The sequence below is a fragment of the Bubalus bubalis genome, chromosome X, assembly GCF_019923935.1.
Source record: "Bubalus bubalis isolate 160015118507 breed Murrah chromosome X, NDDB_SH_1, whole genome shotgun sequence".
Classification (NCBI taxonomy): Eukaryota; Metazoa; Chordata; class Mammalia; order Artiodactyla; family Bovidae; genus Bubalus; species Bubalus bubalis.
In genome coordinates, this window is record NC_059181.1 from 28,803,869 (window position 1) to 28,827,658 (window position 23,790).

General features: G+C 39.1%; 1 protein-coding gene and 1 non-coding gene across 2 annotated transcripts in view; one reads left to right on the plus strand and one right to left on the minus strand.

Annotated features, from left to right (window-relative positions):
• Positions 1 to 23,790, plus strand: part of IL1RAPL1 (interleukin 1 receptor accessory protein like 1) — a 700,437-nt gene that overhangs the window by 601,033 nt on the left and 75,614 nt on the right. The window lies entirely within an intron of this gene.
• On the minus strand, positions 19,262 to 19,334 carry TRNAK-CUU. The gene has a single exon. It is a non-coding gene; the product is annotated as a tRNA-Lys (tRNA).

Sequence of the window (23,790 nt, forward strand, 5' to 3'; positions counted from 1 at the left end):
TTAGTTATGTTTCTTCTTGTTTGCTATCACTTCTAGTCAAAAGGGGGACTTTAAAGCTTTGAGGGACATATAATGGCAGAGTCTAAAGTTCGTTTATTTATTTATTTGGCTGCAGCGAGTCTTATGTGGTTACAGCACTCAAACTCTTAGTTGCAGCATGGGGTTGTAGTTCCCTGACCAGGGATCGAACCTGGACCCTCTGCTTTGGGAGCCTGGAGACTTAGCCACTGAACCACCAGGAAAGTCCCTTGATTTTGTTGACTGCATGAGTTCTTATGTGAGAACCTTATAGAATATATTCCTAAAAATGCAATTCACTTCTATATACTAGTGGTAGAAATAGAAATAAATATTTTTTAAAAATAAAGTTCCTTTGCTGCTGCTGCCGCCAAGTTGCTTCAGTCGTTTCCAACTCTGTGCGACCCCATAGACGGCAGCCCACCAGGCTCCCCCGTCCCTGGGATTCTCCAGGCAAGAACACTGGAATGGGTTGCCATTTCCTTCTCCAATGCAGGAAAATGAAAAGTGAAAGTGAAGTCACTCAGTCGTGTCTGACTCTTCGGGACCCCATGAACTGCAGCCTACCAGGCTCCTCCGTCCATGGGATTTTTCCAGGCAAGAGTACTGGAGTGGGTTGCCATTGCCTTCTCTGAAAGTTCCTTTAAGCTGTGCCTGTAGGCAATAAAGAGATATAGTTTGTTTGCCAAAAAGTGTAGTCTTCTGTACAATTCAGGAAATGAGTAGCACTATGCTTTATCCACTAACAGCAACAGTACTCTAGTATTGTTGCCAACCTCTGGGTGAGGCTCTTTTGAAACCTTCCCAAGGGTACATCTCATAAATGAAAAAAGACTAGACCTACAGGTTAAGCTGCACAGAGGAAAGTCTCAAAGGAGGAGAAGTAGCACTGTAGTCTCCAAGACTCTGATGCTGGGAGGGATTGGGGGCAAGAGGAGAAGGGGACGACAGAGGATGAGATGGCTGGATGGCATCACTGACTCGATGGACATGAGTCTGAGTGAGCTCCGGGAGTTGGTGGTGGACAGGGAGGCCTGGCGTGCTGTGATTCATGGTGTCGCAAAGAGTCAGACACGACTGAGCGACTGATCTGATCTGATCTGATCTGATGGTCCTTACTTTCACTTTCTGAAAAGAGAAACTAATAGGAGAGAGAAGAGTGAACCGCCCTGGAAAATGGCAGCCCAAAAGAGTAAGTTGGATAAAACAGACTAATCAAGTGAATAGAGTGTAGAGAACCTAAAGTAGGCTGACAACTCATGATAAATGATCTTCATATTTTGACTCCTGGTTCCTAAATCAGAATCCTCCACTAACAAACTGCTAAATAGATCAGCCCAAATATGCTTTAGCACCCTCTGCACGGTACAGTGTACTCTACAGAAGGACCCAGAAATAAACAAGACCCACCCTTGCCTTGTAGTATTTTGCCAAATAGCTGGAAACCTCAACCAGTTTGGCACAGGAAATAGGTAGCTAATCAGAAAAAATTAAGCTTCTATCAATGTACTTAAGCTAAGAAGAAAAAGTCCCATACTTCTTGTTAAAAATAAGTGTGGTTTAATTGCTGAAAGATATCCCAGTCCACAGATTATCACAGTAAATAATTGCACACCCATCTCTTTTGCAAATCACAGAGCAGCCTGCTCCATGCACCTCACATGCCTTTCCAAATCACCACAGAGGGAGGCTTTTAATCATTTTGACAATCAGAGCCCCAACTTTGTTCTCGAATAACGCTGGAAGGTTTCTAACATCTCTGCTATCTGTAATGCTATACTTTTTTGGCTTTACATAGGCAGGGTTTCATTTAGTTTGTTTGTTGTTTTGTTGGCATTATCATAGTCCACAAACAAAACAGACCTGCAAATCAATGCCTCAGATACAACTATGCATATATATTCTCCTCTTCAAATTTCTGTTTGCTTAACTAGGACTACATAGTGGTTAGAGGTATTGCCTGCATCTGCCTTTCCTCCTTAATTAGGCAAAATGAGTGGAAATGGACTCTTATACATGCTTTTTTAAATTGAGGATCTGAAATTGGCCCTGGCTATACAGCTCGCAGTGTGAAACTACCTGGTGAGCAGCATTACTGAAGAGCCAGCATCTCATCTTGTTTATCCTTAGGAAAGATGACAAATTATGGACAAATTAGCATCAATATGAACTATTCTGTAGAAGAGTCAGAATACAAATACAATACAAAAACCACAGAAGTGAATCTTTTTAATCACTACAGTTTCAATAACATTCTACTGAAAAGAGTAATTAACAAATGACATTAACCTAGAAATAGGACATAGTCACTATATAATCACTAAAACATTAGATACTAATAAACATGTGTTTGCATGTCCACACATACATATATTCTTATCTCAGGAATCAGATTCATTAACCCATAAAATGAGTAAGATATTAGCTAACTGGTGAATTCTTGCAGTGATAAATGCCTAATGTGAGTCCAAGTTAGCTCTGATTTTCAAAATTAGTTAAACAGAAGTCAAAACTGTTTTAATAATTTATGAGTACATTTCTACACCTTAGAGTTTGGTTTAAGGCTTAGACCAGAACCATCATGGAAATACACAAATGTCTAGTACTAAGTCACTTTGACTTATATGAGAAACTCAGATCCAAGAGGACAGGCATTTTTGTCTATTTTCGATCACCAGTGTATCCACAGTGCCTCAAAGAATACCTGGAATATTGTGAGCTATTAGTGAATTTTCATGAAATGGACAACACTTAAACATTTCATTCCAGTTTCTCTGTCAGAATTACTATCATCAGTCAAGCCAGATAATAGGCACAGAAATTTTTCTTGGGAACTAATAATCATAGGACAATATGGTCCTGAAAGCTAATTCAAGGAAGATGTGGATCAAGGTGTCTCATGGCTGTCCCATGTCATAATGAGCTCTATGCAACCCTAAACCCAAACTAACTAGACAATTAGGACAGCCATTTCTCTGTCATATCTCTGGCAGCTTCCAGACTCTGTTTCCATCTAGACACAACTCAGGGAGCTCACCTTCCCATTTTTTTCCCCTTGGTTTCTTTATTAAGAGCTATTTACCTTTCAATTCTCCTCTATTATGTTTATAAGCATTTAGGAGGATGATGTGTGTTGTCCTTATAAGTTCATTTTTGCGATGATACAAAAACAATTTAAAGCAATTGAAATGAACAAAAATGCAGCAAATTGCCTGAATCCACCCTTTATTTCCCAGCCCATTCTTAACCTTAACTACATCATGAGGATGTCGGAAAAGTTCAGGAGACACTGTTACCCTGAAGAGAACTTTGAAATAACTAACCATGCTTTTGTGTTATCTACAGTCATAATCCTTCTTGTTACCTAAGTAATGAGGGGAAACATTTTTGTTTCTAAATGAAAAGCAACTGTGTTATTTTTCTGAAACTTTTTAGAATTTCACATCTCAGAAATGGCATGAAGATATATCCATTACAGAGGAGGACTTTTGTCTGTCTTTTTCGTATTATATCAGTGAAAGTGAAGTTTGCTCAGTGGTATCCCACTCTTTGTGACCACATGGACTATACGGTCCATTGAATTCTCCAGGCTAGAATACTAGAATGGGTGGCCTTTCCCTTCTCCAGGGGATCTTTTCAACCCAGGGATCGAACCCAGGTCTCCCACATTGCACCAGAAAGTCCCAAGAATACTGGAGTGGGTAGCCTATCCCTTCTCCAGCAGATCTTTCCGACCCAGGAATCGAACCTGGTCTCCTGCATTGCAGGCAGATTCTTCTTTTTTTTTTTAATATTTTATTTTTTAAAATCTATTTTAATTGGAGGCTTATTACTTTACAATATTGTGGTGGGTTTTGCCATACATTCACATGAATCAGCCACGGGTGTACATGTGATCCCCGTCCTGACCCTCCCTCCCACCTCCCTCCCCATCCCATCCCTCAGGGTCATCCCAGTGCACCAGCCCTGAGCACCTTGTCTCATGGACTGGCGATCTGTTTCACATATGATAATATACATGTTTCAATGCTATTCTCTCAAATCATCCCACCCTCGCCTTCTCCCACAGAGTCCAAAAGTCTGTTCTTTACATCTGTGTCTCTTCTGCTATCTTGCATATAGGGTCATTGTTACCATCTTTCTAAATTCCATATATATGCGTTAATATACTGTATTGGTGTTTTTCTTTCTGACTTACTTGGCTCTGTATAATAGGCTCCAGTTTCATCTACGTCATTAGAACTGATTCAAATGCATTCTTTTTAATAGCTGAGTAATACTCCATTGTGTATATGTGCCACAGCTTTCTTATCCATTCATCTGCTGATGGACATCTAGGTTGCTTCCATGTCCTGGCTATTGTAAACAGTGCTGCGATGAACATTGGGGTAAACATGTCTCTTTCAATTCTGGTTTCCTCGGTGTGTATGCCCAGTAGTGGGATTGCTGTGTCGTGTGGCAGTTCTAGTTGCAGTTTTTTAATGAATCTCTACAGTGTTCTCCATAGTGGCTGTACTAGTTTGCATTCCCACCAACAGTGTAAGAGGGTTCCTTTTTCTCCACACTCTCTCCAGCATTTATTGTTTGTAGACTTTTGGATCACAGCCATTCTGACCGGAGTGAGATGGTACTTCATTGTGGTTTTGATTTGCATTTCTCTGATAATGAGTGATGTTGAGCATCTTTTCATGTGTTTGTTAGCCATCTATATGTCTTCTTTGGAGAAGTGTCTGTTTAGTTCTTTGGCCCATTTTTTGATTGGGTAGTTTATTTTTCTGGAATTGAGCTGCAGGAGTTGCTTGTATATTTTTTAGATTAACTCTTTGTCAGTTGCTTCGTTTGCTATTATTTTCTCCCATTCTGAAGGCTGTCTTTTCACCTTGCTTATAGTTTCCTTCTTTGTGCAAAAGCTTTTAAGTTTAATTAGGTCCCATTTGTTTATTTTTGCTTTTATTTCCACTACTCTGGGAGGTGGGTCATAGAGGATCCTGCTATGATTTACGTTAGAGAGTGCTTTGCCTATGTTTTCCTCTAGGAGTTTTATAGTGTCTGGTCTTACATTTAGATCTTTAATCCATTTTGAGTTTATTTTTGTGAATGGTGTTAGAAAGTGTTTCAGTTTCATTCTTTTACAAGTGGTTGAGCAGTTTTCCCAGCACCACTTGTTAAAGAGATTGTCTTTTCTCCATTGTATATTCTTGCCTTCTTTGTTGAAGATAAGGTGTCCATAGGTGCATGGATTTATCTCTGGGCTTTCTATTTTGTTCCATTGATCTATGTTTCTGTCTTTGTCAGACAGATTCTTAATACCAACTGAGCTATGAGGGAACCCCATTGTATCAGTGCTTTGAGTTGATGTTTAAAATATCATATTGTATCTTGTAAACAGTTAAACATACACATACCATTTGACCCAGCATTCTCACTCCAGAATACTTATCATAGAAAAATGAAAACTTATGTTTATGCAAAAACCTATGCACAAACATTTGTAGCAGTGTTAGTCATGATAGAGCCAAACCAGAAACAGCCTAAATTGCCTCATTTGGGTGATTGGATAGATAAACAGTAGTACATCCGTGTAACAGAATAGTATACAACTCTAAAAAAAAAATAAGAAAGAAAGAAAAAGAACGAACTACTGATGTGAAAAATAACTTGGATAGATATTAAATACATTATAATGAGTGAAAGAATCCAGTCTCAAAAGATCATATACTGTATGCTTTCATTTATGACATTCTAGAACAGAACAGAGTGGTTGCCTGGGATTAGGAGTAGAGGAGGAGTGGCATTCTAAAAGGATAGCACAAGGGAGATTTTGGGGTGATGGAACTGTTCTGTAACCTGATTATGGTGATGGTTATATGTATCTGCATGTGCATTAATACATTTAGAATTGTTATTGTTTAGTTGCTAAGTCATATCCAACTGTTTTGTGACACCATGGACTGTAGCCCACCAGGCTCCTCTGTCTATAGAATTTTCCAGACAAGAATACTGGAGTGGGTTGCCATTTCCTTCTCCAGGGGATATTCCCGACCCAGGGATCAAACCCATGTCTCCTGCATTGGCAGGCAGATTCTTTACTGGATTGTACACCAAAAGAAAACAAGTCAGTTTAGCTGTATGAGAATTTTAAAAGTAAAATTTTAAAGGTTAAAGACATCATAATGTTCCTTATGAATCTATACACACAGAGGAATACCTAGAAGGGTATTCACCAAAATGTTACGATGTGTATGAAGAGACTTCAGAAAAAGAATATATTTCTTTTGTTATTTGAAAATAGCTATTTCTATTTTTAAAATGTAAAGTAGGTTTATTTTTATTTAGAAATGGTCAAGATGCTTTTTCCATTTAAGTCATTCTCATAGCTTTTGATTAATACAAAGACCCAAATCACTAATAATTATTTTTATACAGTATTTTTCTGGTAACACTAATACTATTTGTATATGGTGAGTGTTATATTACTTCCTGCCAAGCTTGGAAACCAAGATGACAAGTGTCATTAAGTGTTAGAAATATATAAAATTAATAGATTCGTGCCTAAGTGCCTCTCTGCACATGAGATTAGTACACCATTCTTAGTTTCATTTTGTAGTATAATTTGCCTCTTCAAAGAGCTCACTTTATGCCATTCAGTTGTAAAGCTGGAATGATTGCTATGCCCGTAATAAATTTAGAAAATTAAGTTATTACTATGGTGAAGTTTTCAAAATTCCATCCACTCACAAGTATTTTAGCCATACTTTTCATAAGAGAGTGAATAGAAAAACAGGTACTATTCATATTTCTTTCTTTCCCAAACTCATCCTCTAATGCCCTAAAAATGAGAGCATGATATGACACCACATATGAAAAACATGTGTGTGCATATGAAAGAAAGATAAACAATTAACATACCTTTGTAGTCATATCTTTTTGCTCTATACTTTAATTTCAAAATATAGCAACCTTTTCTTATGTTAGAATTTCTACCAAAGAAAATTAAATATCCTATATAATTAATGCTTCCTTTTTATCCCAGAGTAGCTTTCTTCCTGTGTTTTGCATATACTATAACACAAGTTTGTCAGGGGTTTTTTCATTGACTTATATTAAAATAAATCTTTAAAATGATCATGAAGCATGGTCTCTAGAACTATATACATATGCATCTCATGCTAAACAAGAATAATTAAATGAGGTATTCAAGTGGATACTGAGAGGTGAATGAATTGTTATGTTTATTTTATGACAGCAGTTAAATTTTTCATGTTTCCATTTTATGTCACAAGTTAATCTTTAACTGGAAAAAAATTTCCTTTCTTATAAACTCAGTTGATTTAGCAGTTTTATGCCTGAATTGAAGCTTTCAATCAACATGTTTTTCTGTCAAATTTCCCTTTTTATGGGAGTTTCTACGCCTGGTTCCTCTTCCTTTAAACATCATTGAAAAGAATAATAAAAGAGCACCAAATGTCTCTTTTGGTTGAAAGAGTTTTTAAAGAGACACCACAATAACCCTTTATGTTCTTGTTTGGAAGTTGCCTTTATGAAAAGGGTAATTTTATACTGGAATCTACTATTAAAATGATATGACTAATGGTTCACTGTGAATCAAGGTCACAAAAAGGGTCGTTGTATATGGCACTGTTTAAGGGTGCTTGTCAACAACCATTCAAAAATAAATATTTGAATGAGTTTTTGGTTGCATTTCCCCTATTTTCACGTGAAAGATCCCCCTCATTTGTTTTTTCTCAAAGCATCCCCTTGCACCTACCCTTGGTCCTCCTCCCATCTGAGCTCTCCTTTTCCAACAGACTGTCATCCGCTCTGCAGTCCATGGCCTGTGAATCTGGGGGCGTTCCTGAGGCACTTTCAAAGTTCGATTCCTTTATTGAGTCTTTATGACAGCCCACAGCCTAGGGCAAAACAAAAGTGAGGGTTAATTGATCATGAACAGGGCTGAGACCACCCAGAGGAGCTGTCAGGGGCCAGGCTACTGAGTGGATTAAATTTCCAAAGTCATAGAGGATGTGTGTAGCCAGAGGGAGACTGCTTTACTTTGCAGTCCTGAGCTGAGGGCTAAGGAAAAGAATATTCTGTGGCTTTTAGAAGAAAATGGTAACTTCCCTCATAGTTCAGTTGGTAAAGAATCCACCTGCAACGCAGGAGACTCCAGTTCGATTTCTGGGTCAGGAATCGAATACAGGAATAGTCCAGTATTCTTGGGTTTCCCTTGTGGCTCAGCTGGTAAAGAATCTACCTGCAATGTGGAAGACCTGGGTTCCATCCCTGGGTTGGGAAGATCCCCTGGAGAAGGGAAAGGCTACTCACTCCAGTATTCTGGCCTAGAGAATTCCATAGACTGCATAGTCCATGGGGTCGCAAAGAGTCGGACATGACTGAGTGACTTTCACTCACTTAGAAGAAAATAAGAATGTTGATTTTCCCATATCAAGACTTTCGGCGGTTACTTTTGCCTTTTGCTAAACTTCTTGCTATTCTACCTTTTCTTTGATTTTGTTCCATTCTTATTATTTTTTTTTTAATCTTACTTATTTGGCTGTACCGGGTCTTGGTTGCAGCATGTGAGATCTTCAGTTGTGGCATGTTGGATCTAGTTCCCTGACCAGGGATAGAACCTGGGCCCCCTACATTGGGAGCATGGAGTCTTAGCCACTGGACTGCTAGGGAAACCCTCCATTCTCAGTCTTGATTTTCAGAAATCTCTGGTCCATATTACTAGAGACTTAGTAATATTTATTGATTAGAATATAACATTTGAATAATTTATTCTTTTTTTAATACATGCAAAGCAGTGATTAACTAGAAAGAGATCTATGTTCAAATATTTACTCTGGCACCAGCTACTTGGTGACTCAATCAAGTAATCCAGACCTGGTATCCCAGCTCTGAAATACCTACATACTATACTGTGAGAGATAAGTGATTTCATAGATGGGAACTTTTTCAAAAGTTATTTGTTTTCTACTAATATATCTGTATGTAGTGGGACTGGTAGTAGATTGTTTCATTTATATAGCGTTGATTACAGTTTGACTGGGGCTTCCTAGTTGATGCAATGGTAAAGAACCTGCCTGCCAATGCAGGAGACGCTGTTGATGCAGGTTTGATTCCTGGGTTGGGAAGAGCCCCTGGAGAAGGGAATGGCAACCCACTCCAGTATTCTTGCCTGGGAAATCCCATGGACAGAGGAGTCTGGCAGGCTACAGTCTATGGGGTCACAAAGAGTCAGACACAACCTAGTGACTAAGCGAGTAGGCATGCAGTTCAGTTCAGTTCAGTTGCTCAGTCGTGTCCGACTCTTTGCGACCCCATGAATCGCAGCATGCCAGGCCTCCCTGTCCATCACCAACTCCCGGAGTTCACTCAGACTCACGTCCATCGAGTCAGTGATGCCATCCAGCCATCTCACCTCTGTCGTCCCCTTCTCTTCCTGCCCCCAATCCCTCCCAGCATCAGAGTCTTTTCCAATGAGTCAACTCTTTGCATGAGGTGGCCAAAGTACTGGAGTTTCAGCTTTAGCATCATTCCTTCCAAAGAAATCCCAGGGCTGATCCCCTTCAGAATGGACTGGTTGGATCTCCGAGTTGGACTTAAATTTTTCCCTCTAAGCAGTTGGAGTTGCCTGCCAAGTAATAGTCTGTCTATATTCATCACATTTCTTTGAAACTGAATAATAAAATGTTGCTAAGTATATCTAGGGTCATCCTGTTATTCTGAACACAACTTTTCTCTGCACTGTGATGCTCGTATTACTTCTGCATATATGGTGATCTTCAGACATTTGGGGGAGGTATTGCACGTGGTAATTAGATCCAAAGTTTGGAAACTAGTCTTAGATTCAAATTTTGGGTCTATTATTTTCTAGCTTGTGATATTAGGCCATTTATTTAACTCCTCTGAGGTTCAATTACCCTTCTTCCATAATCTTGGATAATATTAGTATTTACATCAGGGGTCAACAGATGTTTTCTGTAACAGACCAGACAGCAAATATTTTAGGCTTTACAGACTATATCATATACTGTCTTTCATAGCTACTCAACTCTGTCTTTGTGATGCAAAAGCAGACCTCAACAGTATATAAAAGAGTGGGCATGGCTCCAAGAACTCTCTATTTACAACAAAGAGGCAGCAAGCCAGATTTAGCCCACTGACCCTAAATTTCTAACCACTGATCTGCATTAATGCTTGGCACAGTTCTAAACATTAATTTTAATGAATGTAAATGTAAATTATATTAATTCTGTGACATAAAGGTAAACTTTTACCATTATTCAAGACTGTGTCACAATCATATGGGGATATGAATACTGTATTAATCACAGGCTATATTACATCAAAAATGAAAACTAGATCCTAAAGGAAAATACTGTGGTTTGAAGATTTACGTTTGGGCAGAATTCTGCAGTAGAATCTGCTGGTCTGATGAAAGGGAAATAATAATCATTGAACATTCTGCCGTGCTTTCTAATCAACTAAATAGACAGGGAATGCTAGAATATTAAACAAAAGCCTGTTAGATGAAATTTTCAGTAAGCCAGGATCACACATTTATTCATTCTTCAAAGTGTTTATCCTTTGACTGTCATGTCCTTCCTAAATGTTGCTAAACATATGCACCTAGTGGAAGCCTAATGTGCTGAACTTGTACCATTAGAGTCCTGTTCCTTGTCTTCATAATATAATGAAGCTGATTATATTCCTTGTTTTATAATGTTCATCCTATTAGGATAAAGAAATTCATTGACTACTGAGCACAGCCTTATGTTCACGTTCTTATCATTAGCACTGTTCCGGCTATGGGCCTGTCAGCATTTTCAGCCTAAGTGCTGCTTTCAGGGCTTTGCAACTCAGTCATAAAAATTAGCTGCAGGCAGAAACTTGACATATAAAGTCCAGACCCAAGAGAAAAAATTTATTACATTTTTAACAGGAAGAGGGAAGTACATTTGGCTATTATAAAAAGCATAAAAATCATTGTGGTGGACTTGCACTGGATCCTTTGCTGTCCTGGCATAGTTTAAGTTTGCATTTGTAGTCTACCTCCTCCATTTTCCATATATCCATGCAGGAACCCTACAGACTTCCCATTTTCGAGGACTTTACAACAAGTTCCCTTAAGGCTACTGTCCTATTTAAGATTGAACCAAAGCAGCTTTTTGAGTACCATTTGTCAATGGGAAAAGGAAATTTCAACCTCTTACCATAGCCTTCTATGAATTCAAAATTGGAATCACTCTTCCACCATAATACAGCACAGGGTATGACCTGCCTCAAAATTCATATACTTGAGTTTTAGAAATGGCTTGTGTGTACAGAGACATTTCTTTGATGCAAGATTGAATTAAGGAAGCTTAATTAACATTTTCTAATTAAATACTGCATGGTGAACTCAATCACATTGTACTCTGCAACTTTGATGAGATTACTCTGTCTTTAAATGAACAAGATGGGATCTAGCTTTGAGAGCATGGATGATAACCATTCCATCCCTTCTTTGGCTGTCACCCCTGTTTTTCAGAAACATTTTTAGCCATTCATCTAATTTTAGGAATTGGTAGAAATGCATTTCTCAGAAGTGCTCAAGGATATTTAAAATGATACCTTACCTAGGAATTGACAGGAATCGTATCCAACCCATTTAATACCTAATTTATAGTTAACCTATTCATTGGCAACTAAGTCTATTTTTCTTCCCTCTAAGCTTATATTCAGTATGGAATATATGATATATAATATGTATCATGTAATACATAAGATGTGATTGCCGGTGACCCCCATGGTGTTCAGTTTAATGGCCAATGTACCAGCCTCATGTCACATGGTCTGAGAATAGCACCCCTGCGTGAAATGCCTTTGCCACTGCCTTCCAGGACACCACAGTCTCTGGATTTCTCTCCTGCCTTTCTCGTCTCTCTCTCTCTCTCACTTTCCTTTGATGGTTAGTCCTGTTCCTCTGGGGCTTCCCAGGTGGCTTAGTGGTAAAGAATCTGCCTGCCAATGCAGGAGATGAAAGAGACCTGGGTTCGATCCCTGGGTCGGGAAGATCCCCTGGAGGAGGAAATGACAACCCGCTCCAGTATTCTTGCCTGGAGAATCTCATAGACAGAGAAGCCTGGCAGGCCACGGTTCATGGGGTTGCGAAGAGTCAGACACAACTGAGTGACTGAATACTCATGCACCTGTTCCTCTGGCCTCCTCATCTTGCAAAGCCCAGGTCTCCTCCATAATCTCATTCCATCCATATGCCAGTGACTTCAAAGTGTATATCCTCAGCCCTGATATTTCTTTAAAGTTGCATCTCTAACCATCTACCCATCCCCACTGAAAGAGATAGATACCCCCCAATACCACATCTCCAAAAACAAGCTCCTGGTCTTTCCTTCTGGACCTGCATCACCCATAGCCTCCTCTGTCTCAAGGACAGAAACTCCAGTCCTCAGTCTCTCAGGCCAAAATCTTTAGAATCATCCTTGACCTCTCTTTCCCTCACTCTTCACATTCAACCTGTCAGGAAATTCTGATGGCTCTAACTTTACAATTATCCAGAGTCAGATGACTTCGCTTCCTCAACTGTTACTGCCCTGGTCTGGGGCACTTATTACTCATTTGCTCAAAAGCTCCCATTTCACGTTGTGAGCAACAGTCCTTACAATGGCTTACAACAGCAGTCCTCAACCTTTTTGGCACCAGAGACTGGTTTTGTGGAAGATAATTTATCCATAGACTGAGGTAGGGGGATGGTTTCAGGATGTTTCAAACACATTGCATCTTTTGTGTACTTGATTTCTATTACTGGGCTTCCCTGGTGGCTCAGGCACTAAAGAATCTGCCTGCAGTGCAAGAGACCTGGGTTCGATCCCTGGGTCAGGAAGATCCCCTGAAGAAGAGAATGGCAACCCACTCCAGTATTCTTACCTGGAGAATCCCATGGACAGAGGAGCCTGACAGACTATAGTCCATGGGGGTCACAGAGTCGGAGATGTCTGAGCAACTAACGCTTTCGCTTTTAACTTTTATTTTTATTATTATTATATCAGCTCCACCTCAGATCATCAGGCATTAGATCCCAGAGGTTGAGAACCCCTGGTTTACAAGGCCCTACCCAGGTGAACTCTCCACCCTCTGTATGACACCATCTCTACCCACTCTGTCTTCCTTATTCCACACCAGCCCGTTGGCCTCCTTCCTGGTTGTCTAACATGCTAGACACTTGTCCTTCTTAGGGCTTTGAGCAGTACGCTGTTTGTCTTCCTGTAATGCTCCTCGATGGCATATCCACCTGACTAACTCCTTCACCTCCTTCAAGTCTTTTCTCAAATTTCAATATTTCAGTACATCCTGTTTTGATCCCCTGTTTAACATTGTAGACTTACCCTACTGCCTGCATTCCTGGGTCCTACGTTTTCTCCTTTTCCCATATATCTGATCACCTTTGAACATGCTATATTGTTTTTGTCCATTCCCTGTCATCCCACACCAGGATACAAGTCCTGTGGGAGCTAAAAGTGTTGCTTTGTTCTTTTACATTGCCCAAGCACCAAGAGTAATGTCTCACGCTGAGAAGTAACTCAGTAAATATCTAAACTGCTAAATGCATGCATAATTATTTTAAAAAATCATAATATATAGCCATAAAAATTCAAGCATTCATAACAGATAGTAACAATGCCAAATGATTTGTTAAAGATTTTTAATTTAGGGGATTTATTTTATTCACAAATAATATTTGTTTTAAATTATTCTTATTAACATTTTAAAAGATGGATTTTTTATATAATTAAAGATGGATGGTGACAGTCTATATCAAGCAAATTTCAAAGAAATAATAGTCACATTGTCATAGAGTTCTAAAGAAAATTGTCACATGGAGAATTAAGCATGTAAAGCAATTGCATCTTCATGATTTAGTTAATAAAATGTCCGAAAGAGATAAGCTCAGTTGTAGATCTAATTGCCTCACCACATGAGCCATTTTTTACATTGACAGCAAAAGCAAGAACTTTAGAAGATTTTTCTCCAAATTTTTTGATGTTGTTATTTCTTCCTAAAGTACAATAATTTATTTAGCTATACATGCTTACCAGAAGCAAGCAATGAGGAGTCCCTTTCATCTTTCATTTCTAGAATCTCCTGCTCTATGGGTATGTTTTGTCCCATGTTCTTCTTTCTCCACTCCAGAGGTTTTGATCATATCAAATTTCTCTTAATGAAGATGATTAGAGGGTAAAAACCAATAAAAATTAGCTGCAGGGGTGGGGGGGGAGTAGAAGGTTCCTTTAGGCATTGAATTCTAACCAAGTTAGTTAAAGCTATTATTGATACTCAGAATATCATATTAAAGCACTGCAAATCTTTAAGAATGAAGATTGTGGAGTCACTGCTAATAACATAATGGCAATCGAATGTGTTAAGTGCTAAAAAATAATGAAATAGGCCTAGATGGCAACTCCTGACTCAAATAACTATAATAGTTTTTTGATAATCACCATTCTCAGAATACAATTTAGGAAAGAAATAAAAGCAAGAGTTAGATGCAATATAGAGTAGACTTAATAGGACCTAGAAACCAGAGTTAAGTTGAAAATTATAGCCTAATGTAATTGTGTTGCAGAAGCCTTTCAAGAAAAATATAAACCATGAAATAAAATTTGTATGGAGTCCTTACTGAAACCTCATCTTTATACACTCACTATTTTCATGATTTACACTTCTAATTTTACAACTTTTGTTGAGTGTGCCCTAGCAAAATTATGAAAACATGTTTCTCATTAGAATACTTGGAATCCCCTGCATATAACTTGTCCCAATCAATGAATAGAAATTTCCTTTCTGTAATGAATATTGCTACTATCCCATAATCTATATTGTACTTGGAGGAATTATTAATTCTTTAGTTATTAAAATAGCCTAATCAAGTCTCACAACTCTCACTCATAAAAACACAAAAATGATCAGAGCAAAATCACTAAAGATTATCTCTTCAAATTACAAGAACAAGAAAATTGTACATTTTCAGCCAAATATGCTTTTAGTATCATTCAACTGTTTTGCATAAAGCACTTAATGTTAAGAAAAAATTGTACTCTGAACAGTTTGCATAATAACTTACCATGTTTGAAATATGTGATAGCTGTGTTTCTTCAGCTTTCTACAGCAGCAGACCTGACAGTGGAGCCAATTTGGGCCTTTTATGCTTATTTCCACATTAAAACTTTTAAAAATAATCTACCATTGTAAGCTTATTTTTACACTGGTTAATGAGTGAGATCCAATTATATTGAATCTCTCAATTTAAAAAAAATTTCGCTGACACTTATTTCAGGACTTCTCTGATGGGGTGTCACAATATTTGATTCAAAAGACTTATATAACATTATGAGGATACAAATAGCAAGAGATTGTTTTTATTTTTAAATCTTTTGATCTTGGTCAGAAAAATTTCTAAACATGGTTACCCAAAATAATGTTAAGAAGTGGAAAAGAGCTACTTTTTCAGGCTATGAGTAGATATTTTAATGTCTACCTTAAGGTTTCTTAATAGGTGAAGTCACCCAGAGTCCAGTTCAGTTCAGTTCAGTTGTTCAGTCATGTCCAACTCTTTGCAACCCCATGAACCGCAGCATGCCAGGCCTCCCTGTCCATCACCAACTCCCGGAGTTAACCCAAACTCATTTCCATCGAGTCGGTGATGCCATCCAGCCATCTCATCCTCTGTCATCCCCTTCTCCTCCTGCCCCCAATCCCTCCCAGCATCAGGATCTTTTCCAAGGAGTCAACTCTTCGGATGAGGTGGCCAAAGCATTAGAGTTTCAGCTTCAGCATCAGACCTTCCAATGAACACCCAGGACTGATCTCCTTTAGAATGGATTGGTTGGATCTCCTTGCAGTCTAAGGGAGTCTCAAGAGTCTTCTCCAACACCACAGTTCAAAAGCATCCGTTCTTTGGTGCTCAGCTTTCTTTATAGTCCAACACTCACATCCATACATGACCGCTGGAAAAACCATAGCCTTGACTAGATGGACCTTTATTGGCAAAGTTATGTCTCTGCTTTTTAATATGTTGTCTAGGTTAGTCATAACTTTTCTTCCAAGGAGCAAGCGTCTTTTAATTTCATGGCTGCAGTCACCATCTGCAGTGATTTTGGAGCCCAGAAAAATAAAGTCAGCCACTGTTTCCACTGTTTCCCAATCTATCTGCCATAAAGTGATGGGACCGGATGCCATGATCTTAGTTTTCTGAATGTTGAGCTTTAAGCCAGCTTTGTCACTCTCCTCTTTCACCTTCATCAAGAGGCTCTTTAGTTCCTCTTCACTTTCTGCCATAAGGGTGGTGTCATCTGCATATCTGAGGTTATTGATATTTCTCCTGGCAATCTTGATTCCAGCTTGTGCTTCCTCCAGCCCAGCGTTTCTCATGATGTACTCTGCATATAAGTTAAATAAGCAGGGTGACAATATACAGCCTTGATGTACTCCTTTTCCTATTTGGAACCCGTCTGTTCCATGTCCAATTCTGACTGTTGCTTCCTGACCTGCATACAGGTTTCTCAAGAGTCAGGTCAGGTGGTCTGGTATGCCCATCTCTTTCAGAATTTTCCACAGTTTATTGTGGAAATAAACACACAGAGTTTAATAATCCACACAGTCAAAGGCTTTGGCATTGTCAATAAAGCAGAAGTAGATGTTTTTCTGGAACTCTCTTTCTTTTTCCACGATCCAGCAGATTGTAGCAATTTGATCTCTGGTTCCTCTGCCTTTTCTAAAACTACCTTGAACATCTGGAAGTTCACGGTTCATGTATTGCTGAAGCCTGGCTTGGAGACTTTTAAGCATTACTTTACTAGTGTGTGAGATGAGTGCAATTGTGTGGTAGTTTGAGCATTCTTTGGCATTGCCTTTCTTTGGGATTGGAATGAAAACTGACCTTTCCAGTCCTGTGGCCACTGCTGAGTTTTCCACATTTGCTGGCATATTGAGTTTTGCACTTGCACAGCATCATCTTTTAGGATTTGAAATAACTCAACTGGAATTCCATCACCTCCACTAGCTTTGTAGTAATGCTTCCTAAGGCCCACTTGACTTCACATTCCAGGATGTCTGGCTCTAGGTGAGTGATCACACCATCGTGATTATCTGGGTTGTGAAGATCTTTTTTGTACAGTTCTTCTGTGTATTCTTGCCACCTCTTCTTAATATCTCTGCTTCTGTTAGGTCCCTACTGATTCTGTCCTTTATTGAGCCCATCTTTGCATGAAATGTTCCCTTGGTATCTCTAATATTTTCTTGAAGAGCTCTCTAGTCTTTCTCATTCTATTGTTTTCGTCTATTTCTTTGTATTGATCACTGAGGAAGGCTTCCTTATCTCTCCTTGCTAACTATTCTTTGTAACTCTGCATTCAAATGGGTATATCTTTCCTTTTCTCCTTTGCTTTTCTCTTCCCATCTTTTTACAGCTATTTGTAAGGCCTCCTCAGACAGCCATTTTGCTTTTTGGCATTTATTTTTCTTGGGGATGATCTTGATTCCTGTCTCCCGTACAATGATGGATGTAAATGGTCTATGATATACTGGCTAGTCTTCCTTATTGCCTCAGGGAGAAATTAAAAGGCTTCATCATTAAGAAAACAATGGCAGTTAGAGTTCTATTTTTAGGACTTATGGTATAATTTTGAATTTGTCAATCAAATAAGAATCATAAACTACTTATAATCCTCATGAACTCTTCACCCAACACTCAATATTCACTTTCACTGTAGTGAATTTATCATGAGTAATAAAAATATTCATAGCTTTGTTTACAGTTGTTAATGAGGGGACTCAGTTTGAGGGGGAAGTCTTATCTTGGTTTCTACTCTTTCTTACTGTATTACTTAAGATAATGATAACTGTTCTAATGCAGGAATACAGAGCAATTCACTGGAGCTTAATATATTACAGGTTATTTTTGGATCACATGAAGCAAAGTCCATTGGGGCAGGGACTGTTGGTAGAGTGCTCTGTTCCACACCATCATTTAGAGACCCAGGAACATAGAGACTCTGTTACACTCAACACCCGGCTTCCAAATTCACCTTGGGTGTTGAAATCCTGGATGGATATTAGAGAAATGAGTGAGTTTTGCAGGGAGGAGGAATAGAACGAATAGGTCAAGCCTGGAAGTTTCATTGAGAACTTCTGCCCATTTTCCATTAGCCAGAACTCAGTCATATGGCTACACTTGACTGCAAGGAAGGCTGGTAATGTTATGTGGCTGTCTGCCTAGAAGGAAAGGTATACAAGGCTGGTGAATGGCTAACCAGTCTCTGCCACAGTCATGTTTTATTTGTTTGTTGTCTCCATAAAGATAATTAACAATTATGCATAGAGTCTGAAAATTCTTCCCTGTGCCATATATCACACATATGTGTGATAAATGGGCTTTTAAGGTTACTTCACATTATGATAGCAGTATGTCTAAAGGATGGAAATTTCAACCACAGTTTATGCAATTTATTATTTTTACCACTGTGTTGAGCTCCGTGAAAGAATCAGATGGTGAGTTCTTTGAGATGGTGTCTTTTGTGAACCATACAGCAGCTGAGAAATTTGGGGTAAAAAATAGCTCCAATGATGGATACCATACTTTACCTCTATCTTTTTTGATGTGACTCTTTCAGTGTACATATCCTTATAGTTACTTTTCCAATTTCCTGCTCACTAAAAAAATATATACCTTGCTGAAAAACTTCTCAGCAACTATTTTCCATCAGTTCTTCACAAATCTTCATAGGAATCATCATTCTGGATATTGGAAATCAAAGACTTTATTAAACATCAAATCATCTAGAGATTTAGTACAGCCCTTTTGTAGGCTTAATAAAACTATAAGAAATGATAGAAGCAATCTGAATCTAGCAAGCAATTGTTCTACACTGATTTTGAGTACTTTAAAAGATGTCCCTTCTTAGTATTAAAAAACAAGGGCACGTATTTTTTTTTTTCAGCTAGGCTACCTCCTTTTGTCTCCGAATAGATTCTAGCATCTTTACAATCCAAGTTTTCAACCAAATTTTCAACAATATTGTAAAGTAATTAACCTCCAATTAAAATAAATAAATTTATATTTAAAAATAAATAAATAAAATTTTTAAAAAAGAAATTCACTTCCAAAAATGATACTTCCAAGATGAATTTTATATTCTCTCTCTTTTTTAGCCACCCCACAAAGCTTGTGGAATCTTAGTTCCCCAACCAAGAATTGAACCTGGGACCTCCACAGTAAGAGTGCAGAGTCCTAACCACTGAACCACCAGGGAATTCCCAAGATTTATTTATTTGCTTTTTTTTCAATAGCACAAATTCTCTTTTTAAATGGTAAAAAAAAAAAAAAATGGATCTTTTTTTTTTTTAATGTGTATGATTGATTTTAAAATGTCAGTGAATAGTGATGGTTTCATGGAACATAGCTTCATGTTTTGTTTTGGTTTGGTTTTTTTATGTGCCAGATGCTAAAATGGAGGCTCATTTACATCACCAAGTTAAAAATCCTATTTGAAATAAGAAACTAGATTCACTGCTGTTTATTACTGATTGGAATAGTGTGGGTATGAAATTTCATGACTGTCATAACCTTTCATCATTTCAGATTGTTATTCCTCATTTATCTTGCGTATGTTCACCAGTTTCAAATTTATTTTTCAAACTTCCTATTTTTATCCATGACCCATTTAAAAATATATGCTATACTTTACTGTAAAGATATCTATTCAAAGAGGTTGAGTACAGCCTTTTTGATAATAATAAGTACCAAAAGTTACATTAAAATATTCGTGAATATGGATTGGTGAAATAAGCTCTGATTCACATACTAGAATACTCTGTAGCTGTTGGAATGATAAAATTCTCCAAGCCAGGCTTCAGCAATACGTGAACCGTGAACTTCCAGATGTTCAAGCTGGTTTTAGAAAAGGCAGAGGAACCAGAGACCAAATTGCCAACATCTGCTGGATCATTGAAAAAGCAAGAAAGTTCCAGAAACACATCTATTTCTGCTTTATTGACTATGCCAAAGCCTTTGACTGTGTGGATTACAATAAACTCAGGAAAATTCTGAAAGAGATGGACATACCAGACCACCTGACTTGCCTCCTGAGAAATCTGTATGCAGGTCAGGAAGCAACAGTTAGAACTGGACGTGGAACAACAGACTGGTTCCAAATTGGGAAAGGAGTATGTCAAGGCTGTATATTGTCACCCTGCTTATTTAACCTATATGCAGAGTACATCATGAGAAACGCTGGGCTGGAAGAAGCACAAGCTGGAATCAAGATTGCCAGGAGAAATATCAATAACTTCAGATATGCAGATGACACCACACTTATAGCAAGAAGTGACGAAGAACTAAGGAGCCTCTTGATGAAGGTGAAAGAGGAGAGTGACAAAGTTGCCTTAAAGCTCAACATTCAGAAAACAAAGATCATGGCATCTGGTCCCATCACTTCATGGCAAATGGATGGAGAAACAGTTAAAACAGTGGCAGACTTTATTTTGGGGGACTCCAAAATCACTGCAGATGGTGACTGCAGCCATGAAATTAAAAGATGCTTCCCCCTTGGAAGAAAAGCTATCACCAACCTAGATAGCATATTAAAAAGCAGAGACATTACTTTGCCAACAAAGGTCTGTCTAGTCAAGACTATGGTTTTTCCAGTAGTCATGTATTGATATGAGAGTTGGACTATAAAGAAAGCTGAGTTCCAAAGAATTGATGCTTTTGAACTGTGGTGTTAGAGAAGACTCTTGAGAGTCCCTGGAGCAAGGAGATCCAACCAGTCTATCTTAAAGGAAATCAGTCCTGAATATTTATTGGAAGGACTGATGCTGAAGCTGAAACTCCAATAGTTCAGCCACCTGATGCAAAGAGCTGACTCATTTGAAAAGACCCTAATGCTGGGAAAGATTGAGGGCAGGAGACGAAGGGGACAACAGAGGATGAAACGGTTGGATGGCATCACCGACTCAATGGGCATGAATTTGAGTAACCTCTGGGAGTTGATGACGAAAAGGAAGGCCTGGCGTGCTGCAGTCCATGGGGTCACAAAGAGTCAGACACGACTGAGCAACTGAACTGAACTGAACAGTTGTTATTTAGTTGCTCAGTCATGTCTGACTCTTTGTGACCCCCACGATTGTAGCCCTCCCTGCTCCTCTGTCTGTGGGTTTCCCAGAGAAAAATACTGGAGGGATTGCTATTTCCTTCTCCAGAAGATCTTCCCAACCCAGGGATGAAACCCACGTCTCCTATATTGGCAGATGGATTTTTTACCACTGATCCACCAGGGAAGCCCTCCACCAAATTCATTCTGCCCCCAGAAAAAGATGATGATTTGATCCTAATTATGCTAACTACATTTCAATAGTCTCCAGAGAATATGTCTGCTTTCCAAAATGCAGATCATTAGACTTTATTGTACTATTTAGCAACTCCTACCACTGAGAAATCAAGGCTTATCCACTTATCCCAACTTTACCTTATTTTAGCCACCCCAGGGTTCCAGTCCATAGTTTTCTCATAAATTCTGTCCACCCTTTAATCAGATCTACCTGCTAGTCTTGGAGGCTCTCCTTGAACACCATTTCTAGGCATGTGAATCTTCAAACCTTCATGGTTACTCTGATCCACTCAAGACAACTCAGGTTCCAGCTGGGAATTGCACTGTGGCGTGTGCAGTTGCTGGGCATTGCGCACACTCTGAAGGCCCCATCCACTGCCTCTAGTATTTCAGGTTAATTCATTTCTGTCAAGGCAGATAAAAACCCAGAGGTTCAAGAACCTGCTATGCACCTGAGTCATCATGAAAGCTTATTAAATAAATAGTTCATTGGTTTCTGGGCTACAGTGATACACAGCCAGGTTTGAAATCTCTTCTCTTGGTTCACTGCCCCTGAGTCCTGTGTACTGGAGCACCATGAGGGCTGCATCAATGCTAGCCTCCTCCTCTTGACAAAGGGGTTCCTATGTTCCATTGTGTATAACCATCCTTTTATACATAAGCTGCTTTCTCTTTCCTTCACTCTCAGTTTCTTTTTTATGAACTATTCAAATCAACTCGTTAAAAATAGTATAAAAGATGCCAGTACCAATAGGAAAACCCCTGGAGAAGAGAATGTCCATCCACTCCAACCTGGAGAATCCCATGGACAGAGGAGCCTGCCAGAGGAGCCTGGCAGGCTATAGTCCATAGGGCCACAAAGAGTGAGATATGGCTGAGCGACAAACACATTCACTTTACACCAATAGAATAACAGTCAAGCCTTTGCTTTAGGTCAGATTTCCCTCTGTTCCTCTGCTCCTGAGGAAGGTCTAAGCTTCCATACTCTCTTGACTCAGGATAAGAGTCCTATTGATACTTTCCCAAATGACCATGAGCAGAGACTGAGAAGTTGTCGCCATTAATATCCACTGAAAGTCTTTTTAGTCCAAACTAAACTTTAGTCCTCACAAGCTGTGAGTGTCAGTATTCTTTGAACCTCCTCTAAGAAGCCTCATTTAAATGGATGTGTTGGAGATGTCATTGATGGACATTGTTATATTCGTGTAGATTTTAAGAAGGAGGCTTCTATTCCCTATGACTTACCCAAAAGATTAAGATACACACTCTTAGGAATGAATGGGAAGCCAATGTGAAAACGAAAATCTTCACTTAAGAGGGATGAGTGTGATGGTTTGATTTATAATGTGAGTTGCAACACCTATGAAAATCTTCCTCAGTTTACATAGAAGGATATGATTTTTTTTAAGCAGAAAGGAGATGAGTCAAATACCAATGTAATGTATCTTAAAAAAAACTTTATCTTGTAGCCAGTGAAGATTTGGAAATTTTTTCATTAATTTTAAGTAAGTAAATGTTAGTCACTCAGTTGTGCCCAACTCTTTGTGACCCCATGTACGGCAGCCCACCAGGCTCCTCTGTCCATGAGATTTTCCAGGCAAGGATACTGGAATGGGTTGCCATTTCCTTCCCCAGGGGATCTTCCCAACCCAGGGATCGAACCTGGGTCTCCTGCACTGCAGGCGGATTCTTTACCAACTGAGCTACAAGGGAAGCCTTCGTTAATTTAATGTGACTATTAATACCATTTCGATGAGTTTGCTAAACATAGAAAGTCTTTAGTAAGTAATTTTACACATACCTCATGGGCCTTCCCAAGTGGCGGTAGTGGTAAGAACCCATCTGCCAATACAGGAGACTCAAAGACAAAGGTTCAATCCCTGGGTCCGGAAGATCCCCTTGAGTAGGCCACTCTAGTAGTCCTGCCTGGAGAATCCCACGGACAGATGATACAGTCTGTAGTGTCAAAAAGAGTCAGACACGACTGAGCGACTGACACTTCTCTTACCTTCATAGTCATTGGAAGTCCTTTATTTTGTTTGCAGCATGCACACATGCACGCCTACCTCATTCATACTCATTCAAATTCATACAGATTTGAAACATAATGCAGGAGAAGGCAATGGCACCCCACTCCAGTACTCTTGCCTGGAAAATCCCATGGACAGAATTAGCCTGGAAGGCTGCAGTCCATGGGGTCGCTGAGGGTCAGACATGACTGAGCGACTTCACTTTCACTTTTCACTTTCATGCACTGGAGAAGGAAATGGCAACCCACTCCAGTGTTCTTGCCTGGAGAATCCCAGAGACGGGGGAGCCTGGTGGGCTGCCGTCTATGGGGTCGCAGAGTCGGACACAACTGAAGTGACTTAGCAGCAGC